Consider the following 22,308-nt stretch of genomic DNA (forward strand, 5'->3'; position numbering starts at 1 on the left):
TGCAGTAGAAATCGTACGCAGCTTTTTATTCAAATTTTACCATTAACTTGATTTAAGTTTGTGCTACTTTCTCCTGTGAAACAGTCAGTAGTTAATGAATGATTTACATAATGTATACAAAAGCCCTAACAACCTCAAATATAACGGATTTATGAGTGTACCTTTTATCAAGGTATCCAGAAAACAATCTGGCATCTTAGTTCTAAAACTTATATTCTCTAAGCGTTCTGTACCATCACAGATATTCTTATTACCAACAGATGAAAGTACATATATTATATAAAACTAGCCGATTTCCCGTGGCGCATGTGCATTAGATCCGTGTGTGACGTATTCATGACGTCATATCTGCACCCTAAGAATGGAGAAGAATAAAGCTCTCAGCGACAGCAAAAGTAGGCGAAACGGGAAAATCGCCTCCTAGTAGCACAGTGGTATCTCTGCGGACTTACACCACTAAAAACCGGGTTTCGATACTCGTGGTGGGTAGAGCACAAATAGCCCATTATGTAGCTTTGTGCTTAATTCTAAACAAAGAATTTGTTTGTTTGTTTGTTTTTTGGAATTTCGCACAAAGCTACTTGAGGGCTATCTGTGCTAGCCGTCCCTAATTTAGTAGTGTAAGACTAGAGGGAAGGCAGCTAATCATCACCACCAACCGCCAACTCTTGGGCTACTCTTTTACCAACGAAAAGTGGGATTGACCGTCACATTATAACGCCCCCACGGCTGGGAGGGGGAGCATGTTTGGCGCGACTCGGGCGCGAACCCGCGACCCTCAGATTACGAAGCGCACGCCTTAACGCGCTAGGCCATGCCTAAACAAAGAAACAAACAACGGAAAAATCGTGACCTCTATTGCAAATCAACATTCACACAGGATAAACATTTCGCATATAGCGTAATAATTTTGTTATTTTTCCAGTATCATGTAAGCAAGAGTTCCATTATAGTATGATATGTCTTTTGTTCTGATATAAATTACATCACACTTTTCAAGCTGGAAGTTTTATTGCTCTTCCTATAAGTAAGCTTGACACAGATTTACCCTCAACATTCAGAAACGATTTGGTCTGAAAACAACATAGATTCTCTTGAAATTGGTTTGCTTTTTTCGATACAGACAATGCATGTATTACTGCCAACAAGGACAAATTTGTCGTTATTTACGAACAGATTACAAGCACGTAGTCTTATGTGATTCGAATTGGAAACTTTTCTTGAATGGAACCAAAAACGGTGTGGTACCAAGTTTTTTTTTAAAGGTCTTTAGCTGTTGTTCATCCAACATTTGAGGTTTTTAGTCAACGTCAAACATGATGTCTTACCATAGCACACTTGGGTTTCATAAACTAAGCTACTGATTCCACAATGTCTTTGTGGGTATTTACCTCATGCCCAGTTCTTTGTCGTACTCTTACAGCTTAGGTAATTAGACTAGGGTTTTTCATCTTTTGTGTTTCCCAATGCTTCATACCCCCTCTATCAACACCATGGACCTGTTACAAAGTTACTGTTCACAAAGAGTAATTGTGCTTCCTAATGCTCCATAGTCTCCACCACACCATTTTATACCCCCTTCTATCAACACCATGGACCTGTTACAAAGTTACTGTTCACAAAGAGTAATTGTGCTTCCTAATGCTCCATAGTCTCCACCACACCATTTTATACCCCCCCTCTATCAACACCATGGACTTATTACAAAGTTACAGTTCACAAAGAGTAATTGTGCTTCCTAATACTCCATAGTCTCCACCACACCATTTTATACCCCCTTCTATCAACACCATGGACCTGTTACAAAGTTACTGTTCACAAAGAGTAATTGTGCTTCCTAATGCTCCATAGTCTCCACCACACCATTTTATACCCCCCCCTCTATCAACACCATGGACTTATTACAAAGTTACAGTTCACAAAGAGTAATTGTGCTTCCTAATACTCCATAGTCTCCACCACACCATTTTATACCCCCTTCTATCAACACCATGGACCTGTTACAAAGTTACTGTTCACAAAGAGTAATTGTGCTTCCTAATGCTCCATAGTCTCCACCACACCAGTTTATACCCCCTCTATCAACACCATGGACTTATTACAAAGTTACAGTTCACAAGGAGTGATTGTGTTTCCTAATGCTCCATAGCCTCCACCACACTATTCACCATTTTGTACCCCCTCGACAGAGACGCCAACTATTTCAAATGACTGAGCGTAATGATTGTAGACAGAGCTCTTTATCATTTGTGGCTACTAGGCCTGACCAATGTCTCTAAGCTATTTATTATTATATTATTATTATAACTATTATTATTTATTACTGCTATAGATTGCTCATTCGTGACTGTGTTTTGTGTATTTAATAAATACATTTTAAAAAAATTCTTTTGAAATAATGTCTTTTATTTAGTTCCGAGTAACAAACATACTGGTAAAACAACATTGAAAATGCACAAACAATAAGCAGAAAAAGCCTTTGTGTAAGGACTACTGTATATCATATTTATGACACTTATTGTAATAGTTTTGCAGCTGTTTCAGCCTTTGCTTTCATGAGAATGTCTCAACATTGTCCATTTGACTGCATACACATCTTGTGTGTTATAATACTGTTCAAAATTGAGGTGCTCAAGTTTGGTCTGAGCTTGCATTTGTTTTTAGTCACTAAACTAAATATCCTTTCACTGTCAGCATTAGAATGGAAGATTGTAAGAATTCCAAGCATAACTCTACACAGAGTGTCATACTTCTGGTTGCCATTTCCATCCTTAACTGAAGACAGCTGAACCCAAAACTTGTCAACATTCAACTGAAGGACAGTTTCTGAGAAAGTATCAATTTGATAGTTCAAATATTGCCCTTCCAACTTGTCAATAGTGTCGTGCTCGTGTGTATTGACAAGGACAGGATACCTGTCTGTGAAGAAGCATAGAGAAGAGAAATCTTTGCTGACTTTCAGTCTTGGATCAGCAACCTCTGCGTAAATCAGAAGTTCATCATTTAGAGAGAAATGTTTCATCATATAATTTGTAGCTGCAATATAGTATTTCTTGACATTGGTGAAGAAGCTGATCAGGTCAGGTCCTTTTCATATTTAACAATGTATTCCTTGGCAGCATTTCCAATAGAAACTGCCTCATCGGATTTGTGTAAGGATTCATTGTTGTAGTCAAGTTCAGTGATGTTGCCTTCAAGATATTCTGGCTTGATGTATCGAACAAGTATATTTTTAACTTGTGTAATCAGAGTTCTATGCATAATATGTATGCAAGGTTCTTCTCTTTGCAATATCAAATTGGCTTGCTCAAATAGAGGAATTGTAGACTGAAGAAAAAGACAAAATAACAAGTTCATTTTGTTGTCCAAGAAAACTGTTAACTTATCTAACTTGCTCTGCGCATAACTTTTCTTGGTTACTTCCTTGCTAGCTTTCGTTTTTTCTTCTTCTTTCATTGATTGTCTCTTCTTTAGTTCAAGGTCAGATTGCCTAAACATATATTGAGTTGTATCAAATGTTTCTTTGTCTGCTTTTGGAGACTGTTGTCTTGTGTCCCTGTGTGGCTGAGAGGATATCCTGACTGTTAAAATCTTGCTGCCTAACTGAGCTACACGTTTAGATCCTTTTGAATCTATTTTTCCTTTTCACAGTAAAAATACTTCTTCAATGGCTTCCACATGTCCAATATTCTGTTGAGGCACATCCCAAGTGAGAACCATCTTGTGTTAACAACTTTCAGAATTTTTCTTGTCTCTTTGTCAAACAATTATTGAAACTCTTTGAAATGTTGTTTTTTGCTAGCACTTTTGTCCAGAAAATAGTTGATATCTATCAATATATCAGAAACTGGGCAGGGCAATTCTCTGGAAGCTTTCTGGGCAGCAATATTCATGAGGTAACAGGCACGGCCCATGAAGTAAATGCTAGGCTGTCGTCTTGAGATGTGTCCCATCACACCTTTACCTATACCAGACATAACTGAGGCACTGTCTGAAGAAAAACTAAGACAGTTTTCCCATGGAATTTTCCTCTTTGTCAGTTCGTGGTCCAAAAGCTTGAAAATATTCTCTCCCGTTGAAGCTTCTTTCCATTCCACCATTATCAAAAGAGAACAAACAATTTTTCCAAGCAAAGGGTCAAGATATCGTACAACCACTGGATACAGTTTTGAGTCATCCATGTCTGTGGATCCATCTGTGGCTAAACTGTAAACACTGTTAGTAAGTATGCTTGAAATCATTTTGTCACCTTCACAACCCAACATTTGTACAATGGCTGTGGTTTAGATTCTAGCACAGACATATTTTTTCGCTATATCAGAGTCTGGGAACATTTTTTTTAATAGATGTCCTGCATGATCGGCTACAGCTAGGGGTAAATTATGAGCAATGACGAATTGCATGAACATCACTTTTGCATTTATGGTTTCATATTCTGAATTCTTACTCATAAATGTCGTTATCTGAATCGCTTTTGTCTTCGCCTCAGCCTTTTGTTGGTGAGATGCCGATTTTGTATGTCTGGAACAATCGTTTATCCCACCATACGCCACAGAAAAACCGATGTGACAAACTGTACAAAACGCATGACTGTCACTGACTTTTGATGCAATGACCGGATATTTTGCACTATACTCTTTCCTAAATTTTCGATTCACAGTTTTAGTCCTTTTAGATTTGCCAGAAACAAGACAATCTGGTGAACGAGGCCTCTTTTCTTCCATGTTGTAAGCGATCGCATTGGTGTCTCTATGCCACTTAGAAAACGAGAAATACCCATCTACGCGAGCGCTGATTGGCTGACAAGCACTGATGACGTAGCTATAGATTCCCCCACGTACCCAGTATGGAGAAGCACCGCACTCAAACTATTGGTAGATGTCAGAGATACAAATATTTTTTTATTATTTAAACACAAACATGATTATCGCAAGTAGCCATTTGGACTATGTCTTTTATTTATTATCAAAAATTATTTGTATCTCACTAGAAGTTTTCTTTTCACCCCTTTCAAGCGCTGGGGGAACAATTATCACTTTATTGTATAGGCCTATATAATATAAAATAATTTGGGAATTGCAACAAGTCATAATATTTGTCTGTATGAGCATATAATCGTAATGTATACACCAAAATCATAATAATTTCGCTCAAATTGTAATGGTTGGCATCTCTGCAAATATACATAAAAACGTAGGAACTTCACACCTGAAAATTTTCAGTTTTATATGACAAAGTACTGTATATTAAAACATGAAGAGTTAAAAATATTCTAGTATGTCATTCTACTTTATCACCATTAATACAGTTAGAATTTCTGGTTTTATAGAAAAAACAAAATTCTAAATACATAAAATGATGAAAACTACTTAAATAAATATTTGTAAGATCTTTAAAAAAAGGCCTATATAATATATAATAATTTGGGAGTTGCAACAAGTCGTAATATTTGTCCTATGAGCGTATAATCGTAATGTATACACTAATGATTACGCTCAAATCGTAATGGTTGGCATCTCTGTTTCTATCAACACTACAAACGTTACTTCAAAGTCACAGCTCACTAGGAATATTTTTACCATCAACAGTCCAACAGTTAAAACATTGTCTTGCTTCAACAGCCAGATGACAAAACAAATTATATCTGTTTCCATTGCATGTAGAGAGAATGTGGATACCAGTATAATGTACCCCTTTCCTGAAATCAAAATTATGCTTTAAACTGTACCACTACGGATCATTTACGTCACTAAAACATTTAAGAGAAAAACTACAAATAGATTTAGTTCTGTACATCTGTCACCAAGTCATGTCATTTCCGTGCAGGTTTGACACTTTCGAAGTTTCATTGCACACTGAAACCTATCACAAACTAACGCCTCTATGTGTACTGCAGATCCTATTAGTGTCAGTTTTGTCTCAACATAGGTACATTCCAATTCACATCATACCATTTTGTCTCTATCTGCTTAGTTAAAGCACAATTTGGACATGTATTATCATCCATGTGACTTGTGCAAGATGCTTTTTTTGTTATGGGTTGCTACAAATAACATCCTCAACGTCACTTATAGTCGTTCAAATCACACTTCTATTGTATTTTCTTGCTTTTTGATGCGATGGGACAATTTAGGATTTTTTAGAATACCACTTCCTCTGTTAAGGTACTTTAACCCATAATATTTCCTTTGTTTTTTGTCATTGCATTTTTATTTCCCTAACTCTTGTTCCTTTACTTCTTTATTTAAGTTATTTAGAAAGAATTTCTAGACAACATCGAGCAACATATATCAAGTTAACGAACCTACAAATATCAACTGCACGTTCATCTACGATAAAATTCATTTATTTATATTTTTGGAAAATAAATAAAAAGTAATAATGATCATTTTAAAAGTTTTCAATCTCATGTGTTAAAAAAGTCTCTCTTAAACATTTCCTATGAATAAATTATAGCTATACTTGTTTGCTATTAAGCACAAAACTGCACAATGGAATATCAGCAGGGATAAATCACGGATTTAACTACATGGGTCTTCAAGCTTATCGTTGAGTCATTTGGGACGAAGGGAGCACTTGTTCTAGCATTTCTTTACAAAGCTTGTTAGTTGTTAGGCATCATCTAGAAAACGTGGCCAAAGAAAGAACTGAGCCTGCAATTTAAACTAATGAATACATATTTGTGTAAACATTTTATCAAATCTATAAGTATAGTTACCAGTTTGGCCGTCAGTTTGATTTCATTTCTTTAAGTCGCATGCTCAGTCTTTTGTGGCCATGCCTTTTTTCATATCTAAGGTGTGTTTTTCTTTTATTATGTATTATGGTTTTTGTCAATACACTCTAACAAATCACAGCACGTAAGCAAAAGTGACACTCGACAATAACCAACATTAGCTTTAGGATTACAACCCTTTTATGCAAAACAGACTTATACTTTACAGAATTAACCCGGTTCTTTAAAATATATAATGGTAGTTTTCTATCTAAAATAGTGTTAATAACTTCCTTTATAATAATACCATGGAATCTAGATAAACAGTTTCTTGTCATCACCTGCATGTACTCGGTATAGCAGTATAAAACATAACATTATTGGCTAATATCACGTAACGTTAAGCGCTCTTTAATCAAGTAATTTCATTATATATAGCAAATTTGTGCTTAAACGTTGGCAATGAATAATAAATAATAGCCAACTATCCAACAATATGATTGGTTTGAAACCTTAAGCTAGAAACTGCTAATTTAGTTTAGTTTGATCAGCCTAACCAATTCTTATGTATATCCACGTGCCTTCACCTTATAGTTTTGCTGCTCCAAACCAGTCGTCCTTAACCCGAATAACAAAAAAAATACTCTTTACTCTTAGTTCAAGTTGCAGTAAAAATTTCAGGTCAATAGCTTACGTGACGTTTTACGTAAATATGTGGAAAATTGTTGCGGTTCTTGTTGATAGCTTTGCACAAGTAGTTTCCCCTCGGTGGATAGCCTCATATAGCTTGGCTATAAGAAAACACACACACATATGTAGTTTATATTTATCCACATTTAAAACCTAATTACAGGTTGTAAAATCCACAAGATAATAAATGTGGGGGAAAGTCCATGAAAGTTAAATATATTTTTATATTAAACAAGTTACCGTACTTTCGGTGCAAAGAAAAAGTAAAAAATTCAACCAAAATTAAAATTTAATACCTTCCGCATTTCTTAATAAACTGACCAATATAGCACATGATGTTTTGCGTACGTGTGCACAAAAATTTAGACCATGTTTGACATCCAATTGTGAGTTGTAAAGATCTAAAAGTATACCGAATTTGAAAACAAATGTATGAAAGTTAACCATGCGTTTCTATTAAATAAACTTTCCATACTTTTGTTACGAAGAGAAAACTGGGAAGAAATTCAATCGGTATTGGAGATTCTATATCTCGTATTTCTTAACGGATTGCTTTGAAAGTTGGTATGTGGTATAAGAGTCTAGTATAGCACATCTTCTAAAAATATTGGATTGTTTAGGTTGCCATAGTCCGAGCTACAGATAATGCAAAATCTGCTAAACCAACGTTTCCCAAAGTGTTGTCCGCGACCCGTGACCAGTTCCTTAAAAATCATACTGGTCCGAAGAAAAATAAAAAAAATTAGTCACCATTTTTCAATTTTCTTAAAGCCCTTGTTGTGTATTAAATGAAAATGTAATTAAACCAATTAATATAATTGGTTTAATATTTTCAAATACATTATAATTTAAATTCTCATTTTATCTAATTTGGATTTCTCAATATTTCAACTAAGCTAATATAACAGGAAGGAAAAGTGGAAGTTTGTACTTAATGCTTAGTTCTACGGATTTACAACGCTAAAATCAGGGGTTCGATTCCCCTCGGTGGACTCAAAAGATAGCATGATGTCGCTTTGCTATAAAAAAACACAAACACTAATGCTACGAAACTATAGAATTCACAAGTTGACGGCTGCTTTTATAATTTCTGTCCCTCAGAAATTAGAGTGTTTTCACTTAGTGCAATTTATAGAGCCTAATATTAAGTTTTACAGTGTTGATAACTTTGATATTCTTGAGAAGTGCCGTCAATTTAAACCACATGTTAGCTTGACACGTCCCCTTCTGAGTCCAAGCTGATCTCCTGTCTGTAGGTAAGATCAAAGAAGGAATTTTGTTTTACCATTTGTTCACTCAAGTTAACCAGTTGTTCAACACTAAAGTTTTAGAAATTTTATTCCAAATTTGCTTACACTGTTAATGGAATTTGATAGACATGTGAGACCTGAGTCTTACGTCTGGTAGTGTCAGGTAGCAGCAGACAAGTTGATGGTGGCTAGGGCTAGAAGCGTCAGTTTTGTTCTAACAAGAGAGAGAATTTTTTATGACTTAATTTGTACCAACTAAAGATTTTTAAGTTGTTTATTTTTAAACCCCCTCTCCAAGACAGATATATGGCTGAACAAACATAAATCATACAAGAAAACCTCAAGTGACGCGCAAATGTAGTCCAGTTCTAGTGAAACTAAAGTTATTGAAAATAATATGCCTAGTTATAAACGTTTAAATGATGTGCAGCTTAGTAGGAAAGAAAGGAAAACAAAGACCTACTGGACTCGACAATATTGTGATGAATATTTGAAGTATGGTTTTTATAAGTGTTTGAAGCAACAATGGCTTGCCACTATGTGTTCTTTGTTGTTCAATATTATCAAATAAGAGAATGAAACTACTGAAACTGAAACACCACTTGGATCCCAAACATCTAGAATACTCGTGTAACCCAATGGATTTTTTCATAAGTACGAAAAATAGAACAGTTTTTTTTCCAAACAAATAACTTCACACACTTTTTCCACGAGACCTTCCAACAAAGACTTGGTTATGGCCTCATAAGAAATTTCAAAGCTAATACCTGAGACAGGTTATCCATATACTATTGGTGAAATGTTAATACTTCTTGCAGTAAAAATAGTTACATCACGCGTTTATAGTAAACAAAAAAATCAGTTGAATTTACTATTTCTATCTAATAATACAGTGAAGGTAGAATTGTGAATATGGTAAAAAATATTGAAAAAACTCCTGTAAGTCGAGTTCATTGTAGTCAGTTTTTTCATTACAAGAGGTGGATAGCACAGACATAGCAGACAATGCCAATATAGTGTACTTTGTAAGATATGATTATAAGGACACGATTAATGAAGATTTATTGTTTTATAAACCGCTTCCAACAAGAACAACGGCTGAAGAAATTTTTAATTTGGCCAATAATTTTATAATTCAGAGTGATATTCAATGGAAAACATGGGATGAATTGAGTACCATGGTACTCGCTTAATGGTAGATTCCTATACAGGAGTTTTCCTGACAATTCGAGCAGGGGCACCAGACTGAATAGATGCATCGTAGCATTCACAGAAAGGCGTTAGCTGTGAAAAAAATACCCTTACTATTGAATTCAAATATGCAAGAATGTGTTAAATTCATTAACTATACAAAATCTGGTTTGTTGAATTCCAGAATCTTTACTAGTTTGTGCAAATAATTAGGAAGTGAACACATGCATCTCCCATTACATTGTAAAGTTTGGTGGTTATCGAAATAAAATGTCTTGAAAGACTCATCGAAATGAAGAATGAAGTTATCTTGTTTTTGGAGCAACATCCTTCATCAGCAAAGCATGCAATGTTTAAATCTAGAAACAGGTTTCATAATTTGCATTGTTTAATTAAGGTGCCCTATTTATGTGATATTTTTGTCTTCTTAGATGCGTTAAATCTAAACTTACAAGATTCTAACATAAATATGTTTAAAGTCCAAGAAAAGATAGAGGCAACTACAAAATATTAACTTGTGGGTACATTAAGTTGAGAACAGAAATTATAAGTTTTTCTCTACTATAAGAGAATTAAAAATCGAGATGAAGAAGATTTCCTCATCAATCAAAGATCATCTTTTGAAGCTAAAATCATGCTTAAAGAAATATTTTCTTCCAATTGACAGCAGTAAAATGTAGATCAGTAACTCTTTTAATGTTGACACGGAAAATTAGGAAGGATAGAACTCAGTGAGTCAGAAACTGATTCTATTATTGAATTGTCCTGTAACGCTGCACAGAAAGAACGTTTTAGTCAAGTCTCGTTACTTAATTTCTGGCTGAGCTATCGTACTAAGTAACCACATTTATCATAAAAAGAAGTGAAATTTCTTATGCCCTTTGTCACGACTTATAAGTGCGAATCAGGCTTCTTAACGTTGGTTTTCTTAAAAAACAAGTACAGGAACAGATTAGATATTGAGCCAGATTTTAGGATCAAACTGACTTCTAGCTTCTCGACTCGTAATTAGAGGGTTGCGGGTTCGAATCCCCGTCACACCAAACATGCTCGCTCTTTCAGCCGTGGGGGCGTTATAATGTGACGGTCAATACCATTATTCGTTGGTAAAAGAGTAGCCCAAGAGTTAGCAGTGAGTGTTGATGACTAGATGCCTTCCTTCTAGTTTTACACTGGTAAATTAGGAACGGCTAACGCAGATAGCCCTCGTGTAGCTTTGCGCGAATTTTAAAAACAAACAAACAAAAGCTTCTAGCTGGATGTTATGATTTAGCCATGTCTTAGAAGGTTATCCAATAGGTATTTGAGAAAGCCGGGCCTCATGAAAAATTACAAAAATAAATCGGTATCTGGCTGGAAAAGTTTGGGAATCGCTGTGCTAAACTATCACTCCTGTTAATAACACAGAGTGTGTCCTGCGGATTGTTTTGTCTTCACAACACATCACCGTGTGTCTTGATTCTACAGTCTACAGAGCACAAATTTTACCTTTAGCGAAATTAAAGAAGTCTGCCATAGTTAAGATAAAAACTTCCACGAAGATGATAAAACTATTCATAGTTTCATTGTTTTTCGTTCACGAAATTCATCAACAACCTGAACAGCCAGCCCGATATTATATTTGATATATCCTGAAAGACCCACAACAGGGAACAAAAGAGCTGAAATTAAGTGCAGAGTCGAGACTAAAATTCCATTTACGTTTTGCAAAAAATAAATAAATAAAACTAATACAAGTGTAAAGATCTCACATGTATGAATAGTTTAACCATAAAATAAAAATATCGCAATATGTATAGTATTTACATTAGTCTTTATCTCGTGACAGTGAAGCCACGTGTTTAGGATTTTAGGAATATATAGCATTAATACAACTGATTTATTTTCTGAATGATTGAGTATGTTCTTTAAAACATAGACTATGTATATATGTATATATTTAAAGCCCAATTACAAGTGATATTTTGTATGATGGCCTTTCAGTTATTATTTTATATTATAGCGCAGTAGTTGTTTCGTAGGTTCGTAACTGCTTTTCAACGATTATCGACATAACGTACCACCAGTTTAACTTATATTTATCTTCGTTGTTTTATCTTTGTGTTTTTATTTTTATGAGGAAATAATTGTGTTACAAATGCATATTGATAATAAAATATATATGTATATATACAAAACTAATGTAAGGCTTTTGAAGCTTATGAATTAGGTGTATCAGTATTTATGAGCGTAGAGACAACAAGAAATACTCCACTAGCACAGCTGTAAGCTTCAAGATTATTCTTTAAAAACTAAGTATTTCTTACGCATCATTTGTTTGTCTATTTACTTCGCGCAAATATGTTCAAGGGTTATTTTCTCTGGCCATCCCTAATTTAGGACTAGTAAACTAAATGGATGAGACTTAGTCAACACCACCCATCGCCAACTCTTGTGCTACTCTTTTACCAACGAAAAGTGGGGATGATCGTCACATTATAACGCCACCTACGGCTGAAAGAATGAGCTGTTCGGTGATAGGATTCGAACTCGCGAATCGTGCGTCTCAACAACCAGGTCATGCCAGGACTACTCATCATTTGTCTTGTAGAAATCAGTTCTTAGGTTAGTTAATTCACCATCAGATACTCACTGATAGAAGATTTATATATAAACATAAGCTCTGAAAGTTAATGCTTGAGTTAGAGGATTTAACACTGACAAAACATTAGTAGATTTATTACCGACAAAACATTAGTGGTTCTAACACTGACAACACATTAGTAGATTTAACACTGAGGAAATTTGAACGTTTACTTCCTACTAACACCAACTTACAACATACTCAAAATCAAAACAGCATTTTGTTTGTTTTTGAATTTCTATCAAAGCAACACAAGGCTATCTGCGGTAGCCGTCCCTAATCTAGCAGTGTAAAACTAGGAAAAGCAGCTAGTCATCATTACCCACTGCTAACTATTGGGCTACTCTTTCACCAACGAATAGTGGGATTGATCGTCACAGTATAACGCTCCCACGGCTGAAAGAGCGAGCATGTGACAGAAATTCGAACACGCGACCCTCGGATTACGAGTCGAGTGCTTTAACCACTTGGAAATGCCTCACCATAATTACTTGCAACACGGTGAATGAACATATTCACGAATAGATAGACCGATACTGAAAGAATAGAATTTTCTTATGAATAAGATATATGCATGGAAGACACGATAGAAGTGAAAACCCACTGTTTCTTGTCTTTTTTCACTAATAAGATATCGTAGATGGAATACGTAATGGGATAGATAGTGCACAAAGTTTGTAGACAAAAGTACGTGCGAAGAATACATAAATAACGGAATACGTTTTTTAAAAACAATATTTATATCTGTTGTAGTTACTTTGTTCTGGACATAAAGAATAATGTCATATTTGAAGGATATTCATGTGTTATAGTAAAGAAGAGAGTTAGTTGTTCGATGTGAACTTTCTGTCTGAAGAAGGTAAAACACGATAACGTTTAATGTGTTTAAAACAGTCTGTTTTAATATAAAACAAAATAAATTTTGTTTTGCCGTAAGTTAGGGACGTATAGGGATGCGTGGGGACAGTTTCCGGATAAGGAATGTTGGTTTCGAGAGAAAAACGTCCCCCGATTCGAAAGCATCGCCCCATAGGGCCCTTACGTTTCATTTCGAATATTTTCTATGAAGCCTACAGGAAAAATACATAAGAAATAAAGATTCATTCAATTTTTATCATCAGTACTAGCTTAAGCAAAGCATCATTACGAGATGACACTGGTACATTCACCATAGCTACGACCTTGAATATGTCATAAAATATGTTGTCGTTTTTGTTGTTTAGCCCCAAAAGAATTATTCTCCAAAACAGGCCCACCCATTAGGGAAACTAATACTAATATGTTACTAATACAGTTAAGAACTTCATTAACGTCTGCCTCCCCTCCCCAGTGGCACAGCGGAATGTCTGCAAATTTACAACGCTAGTAACCGGGTTTCGATACCCGTGGTGAGCAAAGCACAAATAGCCAGTTGTGTAGTTTTGTGCTTAACTTCAAACAAATAATACTGTCTGCACCTAGAGCTATGGAGACTGACTACCTGTCAACATTTTTTAAACAAGTGTTTTCGGTTTCCGTTTACAAAGCATAATTATCTTAGTAAGTTGAGCAAATAAATGGCAGATGGGTTATCGTAGTTTGAATTATGAATATAATTTATAAGGGAATAATTTTGGAAGGACAAACAGAGTTTTAGGTTGTAACAGCGAAAATATTGAATACGAGTCGAAAGAGGTTATAATTTCATTCCATAAGACACTGGTTAGGCCACATTTGGAGTATTGTGTTCAGTCTTGGGCTCCTTATCTTAGGGAAGACATTGAATTGTTGGAAAGGGTTCAGAGAAAGGTCACTAAAATGGTATCTGGGATGAAGGAGTTGTCATATAAGGAGAGATAAAGATCCTTAAAACTCTTTTCTCTTGATAAAAACAAGAATTAAAGGAGATCTCATTGAAGTGTGAAAGATTGTAAAAGAAACTGATAGTGGTGCTGCATCAACACTTTTTACACTTAACAACGAAAACTATTGAAATAGGGAACACAAATACAGATTTATACAAGGTAGAAGCTGTCTTCAGCTGAGACTATTTTGTTTTTTTAAATAGGGTGGTTGGCCAATGGAATGACTTTCCTTTAGTTGTTGTGGAGACAGTAAATTTGAGTGAGTTTAAAAGTTATAGATATATGAATTGTATGGACTAGCTTTAATTTCTCTTAGAGGATTGAACAGTCGAGATGGACCAACAGGTCTCTTGTTGTCCCAAAACATTATGTTATATTGTGGTTTGTTTCAGCGCAACCTAATATATGTATAAAATAATATTATGTGTGTTTTCTTAAAGCAAAGTCACATCGGACTATCTGCTGAGATCACCGAAGGGAATCGAACCCCTGATTTTAGCGTTGTAAATCCGGAGACATACCGCTGTACTAGAGGTGGGCAAAATAATAGTAAGTAGAATATTCTTTATTGTAGACTTTCCATTTGAAAGACGTAAAATGTTTTAAAAGTTTAGGTTATGAAAATATTGTATTTGAATAAAGTCTAAAACAAAAAGATATTTTCTCTGTCATCAGTTTTATGTTTATTATACAACCTAACAACAATATGGAGGTAAAAAATTCTTTGGAATAGACATTCTTTTTTATTGAATGAGACATTAAACGAAAATATTTTTTTAGTTTTTGCAGAATAAATGAAAATAATAAAAAATACTTCATCTGTCTAAACCTTATTATAATACATATTCTTGTCGAAATTCGGTTTAAACAAATAATCACATTAATAAATTAATAACTAAAACTGATTAATTTCTGAGTCGTTTTTTGTTGCTTTTGCACGAAAATTCACTTAAAGTTTCCATGTGAGTTGCACCATGTATTTGTAGATTTTATATTTAGAGAAATATAAATATTCAACTTTTTATCCAAGAAAGGATGTGAAACCCATGCTACATTGACTAATCTCCATATATATGTAAATCCTTCTGCTTCTAAATGTTGTTGTTTTTCTGTGGGAAGAAACAGAGGGTTAAGTTACACAATCGGTTGCAGATTTAGCTGGTAATGATGTCTAAAAACATACTTTTAAGCAGGTGTGCTAAACAGTTAGGTCAGAAATGTATCTCAGGACAGTTGGTATGGGTATTAACAATGGTAAGTTGCAGATTCAATTTCAGCGTTAATGATCATGATACGAAAATAGAACCAGTTGCATGTTTCACCAAACAATTTATATAACTACTGTTGTATCAAATGAATCAAGAGGCATCCAATGAATAACATATAAATATATAGTCATATAAAAATGAAGGCCTCCTGGTTATGACATACACATTGTTGTCAAGTGCTAATTTGGGAAAACTTTTTTTTTCCGGCCCGACATAGCCAGGTGGCTAAGGCACTCGACTCGAGATAGACTCGCGGGTTCAAATCCCCTTCACACCAAACATGTTCGCCATTTCAGCCGGGGGAGTGTTTTAATGTTACGGTCAATCCCACTATTCGTTAGTAAAAGAGTAGCCCGAGAGTTGGAGGTGGGTGATGATGGCTAGCTCCCTTCCCTCTCGTCTTACACCGCTAAATTATGGACGGCTACTGCAGGTAGCCCTCGAGTAGCTTTGCGCAAAATTCAAAACAAACCAAATCTTTTTTTTTCTTTTTTGTAAGACTGCTCTAGAGTCTGATATTACACTTATTTTCTACAACGAGACAAACCATCTATCCAAAGATATAAATAGACAAATGTGAATTATTAAAAAGCAGGTTCTCCTTCTCTCGGTTCGTTGTAAAGAATGTATGCAATATGAAGAAAAACGAAAAGTGTAATATTGAAATTTTTATTTAAGAAAGAACAAATTTATTTCTCAGTTTTTGCCTCTTCTCCAAATTAGCTGTTCCATTACAAATAATCTCTTAGGAGTTAGAGCACTCGACTCATAATCTGAAGATCGCGAATTTGAATCCTCGTCGCACCAAACATGCTCGCCCTTTCAGCCTTGGGGACGTTATATGCTACAGTCAATCCCACGTTTTCAATTTAAGCTGTGGGTGCATTATAAAAGTGGCAGTCAAATCTCGCTGTTTAAAGAGTAGACTGAGAGTTTATGGTAGATGCTACTGACAAGCTATCTTTCCTATAATCTAGTAGTGCACATATAACCCTTGTGTTGGCGGTGAGTGGTGATGACTAGCTGCCTTCCTTCTAGTCTTTCACAGCTAAGTTAGGGACGGCTAGCGCATATAGTCCTCGTGTAGTCCTTTGCGCAAAATTAAGAAAAAAAAATCCAAATAATCTCAAGCCCGGCATGATCAGATGGTTAGAGGGCGCTAGACTTTCAATCTGAGGGTCGCGGGTTCCAATTCCCATCACATCAAACATGCTTGCCCTTTTTAGCCGTAGGGGCGTTATAAAGTCACAGTCAATCTCACTATTCGTTGGTACTAGTGCACGTATAACCCTTGTGTAACTTTACAATAAATTCTGAATCAAACATACTCTGAAACAAATATTTTAATTTAATACTGTTGTCTATTGTATTGTTGTCGACATTAAGTGTGCGACTTTCAGTAACATAGTTATGAACTAATACGATCATGTTTCTATTTAATTCTAATTATTTTAAATATTCTTTGAAAGATACTAAACATTTTGGATATGATCTGAAACGTAACGTAAATTTTAATAATAGCGAATTCGGTTGTTTGTTTGTTTATAATTAAGGACAAAAACTATACAATGGCTGTTCGTGTTCTCCCCTCTACAGGTATCGAAATCATGTTTCTAGCGATTTGAGTCCACAGAAATGCAACTGTGTCACTGGAGTGAGAGAGGCTTTTTTCTTTGTAAAAAATCGTAATTACAGACAAAAAATGAGCTATTTTTGCTCTGCCCATCATGCGTTCAAAAGCGGTTTCTAGCTTTGTAAGTTCGCAGACATACTAAGTGAAGTCGTGCTCTACACTGAGTGGAATAAAAACTGTGACTCACGAAACATATGAAACTGAAAGATTCTTTACTGATTATTTTTTGTAACAACAATTATGCTGGTGAGTTACAAGATATTCTGTAAATTTCTGTTTTCGAAGCATATTTATCCGTATGCAAGAGATGGGTGTTAGGTATACGTGCACGTGAGCAATAGTAAGTTAAATATACACTACATGGCCAGAGGTATGTGGACACCTCTTCTAATTAGTGGGTTCGGCTATTTCAGACACACTCACTGCTAACAGGTGTATAAAATCAAGCACACAGCCAGGCAATCTCCATAGACAAACATTGGCACTAGAATGGGTCGTACTGAAGAGCTCAATGACTTTTAAAGTGGCACTGTCATAGGATGCCACCTTTCCAACAAGTCGGTTCGTCAAATTTATACTCTGCTAGAGTTGCCCCGATTAACTGTAAGTGCTGTTATTGTAGACCACACAAGCTCACAGAACTGGACCGCTGAGTCTTAAAATGCGTAGCGCGTAAAAATCGTCTGTCCACAATTGCAACACTCATTACCGAGTTCCAAACTGCCTCTGGAAACGTCACCACAAGAACTGTTTATCGGGAGTTCATGAAATAGGTTTACATGGCCGAGAAGTTGCACACAAGCCTAAGATCACCATGCGCAATGCCAATTGTCGACTGGAGTGATGTAAAGCACATTGCCATTGGACTCTGGAGTAATGGAAATGCTTTCTCTGGAGTGATGAGTCACACTTCACTATCTGGCAGTCTGACAGACGAATCTGTATTTGGCGAAAGCCGGGAGAACACAACACCTTGCTGAATGCATAGTGTCAACTATGAAGTTTTGTGGAGGAGGAATAATGGTCTGGGACTGTTTTTCATGGTTTGGGCTAGGCTCGTTGGTTACAGTGAAGGGAAATGTTAATGCTACAGTATACAATGACATTCTAGAGAATTGTGTTTGAGGAACGGTTTGGGGAATGCTTTTTATTTCAGCATGACAATGCCCCCGTGCACAAAGCGAGGTCCATAAATACATCATTTGCCGAGGTTAGTGTGGATAAACTTGACTGGCCTGCACATAGTCCTGACTTTAACCCCATCGAACACCTTTGGATGAATTGGAAAACCAGCTGGGAGCCAGACCTTCTCGCTCGACATCAGTGCCCGACCTTCCTAATGTTCTCGTGGCTGAATAGGAGCGAATCGCCGTAGCCATATTTCAAAATCTAGTGAAAAGCCTTCACAAAAGAGTGAAGGCTGTTGTAGCAGCAAAGGGGGACCAACTCCATATTAATGCCCATGGTTTTGGAATGATATGTTCAACAAGCACATATGGGTGTGAGGGTCGAGTGTCCACATACTTTTGTCCATGTAGTGTATTTGTTTAGACGGTATGTTAAATGCTAGTTAACGTTTGAATCCAATATTTTATTTTATTTTTCTAAAATCGTGCAGTATTCTATTCGTAGTTATGTGTCTCCCGCTGTTACAGCGGTAAGTCTATGGATTTACAACGCTAACATAATGGGTTCGATTCCATTTGGTGGACACAGCCCTATTTAGATTTTCAATTAAAAACGCACACTCTTTAGTGTAATTAAATACTATGATAGAAACACTCAGAAGTCCACGAAACATGGATTTAACATCGATTCCCACAAAGCCAATGAAAGCCACGGTATGAAAGATATTTCTACTGCATAAAAAGAATGTTTGACACTAATGACACTACATGATACTACATGACACTAATGTAACGTCTTGAAACTGCTGTTTATTGTTTGAGAATTTTCAATAACTGCGCAGAGACATCTTTAACTTTATTTTGTTTGTTTGTAGATATACACACAGCTGCACAATAAGTGATCTGTGTTCTGCTCACCACGGATATCGAAAACTGGTTTGAGCTGACAAACTAGAGAAAAGATTATAATTAACAGCACAGTCCGCCAACTCTTGAGATACTCCTGTCTGATCCATAAAGGTGGAATTTGATCACATTTTATAGAACACACGTAACCTCAAAGTACTGAGTTTGTTGTTGTTGTTTCTTAGCAACAGGATTCGAATAGTGAATCCTCGAATTCACATTGTATAACAGTGTATTGTTTTAAATATTGAACAAGAGGAACGAGTTTCCCGCGTTTTGACATAAACCAAAACTGACAGTGTCGATAACAAATTGGAAATAAGCTGTTATTGATTTGATTTGAATAGACATATAGAAACGTTATCTTTACTTGTCGAATTTCATTTATTTTTATTTCATTTTGATATAAAACAATTTTCAAACGAAGCATTAGAGAAAATTTAAAAATAATGAAGACTTTTTTATCAAGATTTTCATCCACGCTGTTTTTGAATAACAGTGTAGGTAAATAAGGTTTATTTTATTATTTCTTTACTGTTGTTTTCATAAACGATTGGTTAGAATTTTTCTATACTTTTCCTATTGTTTTTATTGTATAATATTTGAAACAAAGTTTGTATATTTCTGTACGCACCTTTCAGTCCCTATAATTAATAGGACCCTCAGTGGAACAGCGGTGTGTCTGTGGACTCACACCGTTAGAAACCGCTTCGATACCCGTGGTGGACAGTGCACAGATAGCCAATTCTTGATGATGAGAAACCCACTTGAAGCATAAATGTTTCTCAAAACAGCTAGCATGCGTATTAACACTTTTACTTGTAAAGCAGAGAACAACATTTCAACCTTCATGTTAACCTGAAGATGACCTAGATAGGTCAAAACGATGTTTTTTGCTTTATTAATAAAAGTGTTAGTACCTATACCAGCCGTTCTGAGATAGCCAATTGTGTAGCTTTATAATTAATTACAAACAAACCCTATAATATATAGTAGACCTATAAAAATACGAAATAAACATATTCAGGTTTAATTAGTGTCTGTGGCGTTTAGTGTCAATCAAAGTTTTGTACTCTACTTCCCAGCACCACACCCACACGCTGAAAATGAACCGAATTTCTTATCGTATTTAAGTAGAGATGACGTCAGAAAAATTAAATGTGTTTCAGAGAGGTGTGCGCTACCACTGTGATGTCAAAATAAAAATCCATCTAACACTATCGTATCTACTGACAAAGGAGAGTAAGAGTCCATAAAAACAATAAATATCGACTTTTTTGTTTCAGGTAATGTTGTTGTTGTTTTGAATTAAGCACAAAGCCACACAATGGGCTATCTGTGCTCTGCCCATCACGGGTATCAAAACCTAGTTTTTAGCGTCGTAGGTCCACTGGGGGGCGTTTCAGGTAATACACGGGCATTTATTAATATTATTTTATATTAGAATTAAAACTAAACTAACCAACCTACTTTCCAATCTTGATTGAACTTAGTGATATTTTATTGGACTATGGCCTCAAGTACCAATACGTCCGAAGGTGAGTTATACATGGAACAGTTTGAGAATGTAAAACACATGTATTGAATTATCCATATTCGTTACTACGTTACTTTTTTTAGCCCTAATTTAAGTATGTAGTATGCTGTAAAAGTTAATATTAATGGTTAGTTTTGGTAAGATACAAGGTAAACGAAAAGCATAATTTTATAATTATGTACAGCTATCCTTATTACTTCTGGTCTGAATTCAGGAGCCATAAAAGTGTAAAAAAAAGGGAAATTATGAAGACAGATGGGTTTCATAACAGTTTCTAACACTTCTACTACTATTTGTTACATTAATACGTACAAGTGAAGAGGGAAATAATGTAGACAGATGGGTTTCATGACAGTTTCTAACACTTCTACTATTATTTGTTACATTAATACGTACAAGTGAAGAGGGAAATAATGTAGTCAGATGGGTTTCATGACAGTTTCTAACACTTCTACTACTATTTGTTACACTAATACGTACAAGTGAAGAGGGAAATAATGAAGTCAGATGGGTTTCATGACAGTTTCTAACACTTCTACTACTATTTGTTGCATTAATACTTACAAGTGAAGAGGGAAATAATGTAGTCAGATGGGTTTTATGACAGTTTCTAACACTTCTACTATTATTTGTCACATTAATACGTACAAGTGAAGTGTGATTTTTCTATATATACTTCCAACAATAGTTTACATCTTCAATCATCGTACCTTTTCCGTCCATTAACGCATGCGTAAAAGAGTTTGATTTTTTTTTTTAATTTCGCGCAAAGCCACACGAGGGCTATCTACGCTAGCCGTCCCAAATTTAGCAGTGTAAGACTAGTGGAAACCCAGCTAGTGAACATCATCTGTCATCAATTTGATCTAGCAGATAGGATTCTAATTTCACAATTTGTGAGTTGTAAGATACTGTATGCAAATATTTAATTAAATTATTGTGTTTATGGTCCAGATATGTTCCCAAGTATTTGTTTCGTATGTTTTAGCATAGGTAAGATTATCATGAAAAGATGTGTTTTATTTTTCATATACTTATCAGGTTTTCTATAGTTTTTTGTTTGTTTGTTTTTTTACAGTAGGTGTCTACACAAAAGATATCTGTGCTAGCCATTCCTAATTTAGCAGTGTAAGACTAGAGGGAAGGCAGTTAGTCATCACCACCCACCGCCAACTCTTGGGTTACTTTTTTACCAACGAATAGTGCGGTTGATCGTCACATTGTAACGCCCCCACAGCTAAAATGGCGCACATGTTTGGTGTGACGGGTATTCGAACCCGCGCCCCTCAGATTACGAGTCGAGTGCCTTAACCATCTGGGCATGGCGGGCTAGATCCAATGTGAAAAGAAATTATTACTACCTCTAAGTAGTTCAAAGTTCTTACACGATTGTATTGAATTACTTTGTATCTATATTCACAAGTAGCGTCAAAACTTAGGGCTTTTCTGGGAAGGGAACGTAATATACAAATTTCGCTATTTAAAAAAAAATTCGGATTCAAACCCTAAAAAAGTGCAGAGAGC

The sequence above is a fragment of the Tachypleus tridentatus genome, chromosome 6, assembly GCF_004210375.1.
Source record: "Tachypleus tridentatus isolate NWPU-2018 chromosome 6, ASM421037v1, whole genome shotgun sequence".
NCBI classification, from domain to species: domain Eukaryota; kingdom Metazoa; phylum Arthropoda; class Merostomata; order Xiphosura; family Limulidae; genus Tachypleus; species Tachypleus tridentatus.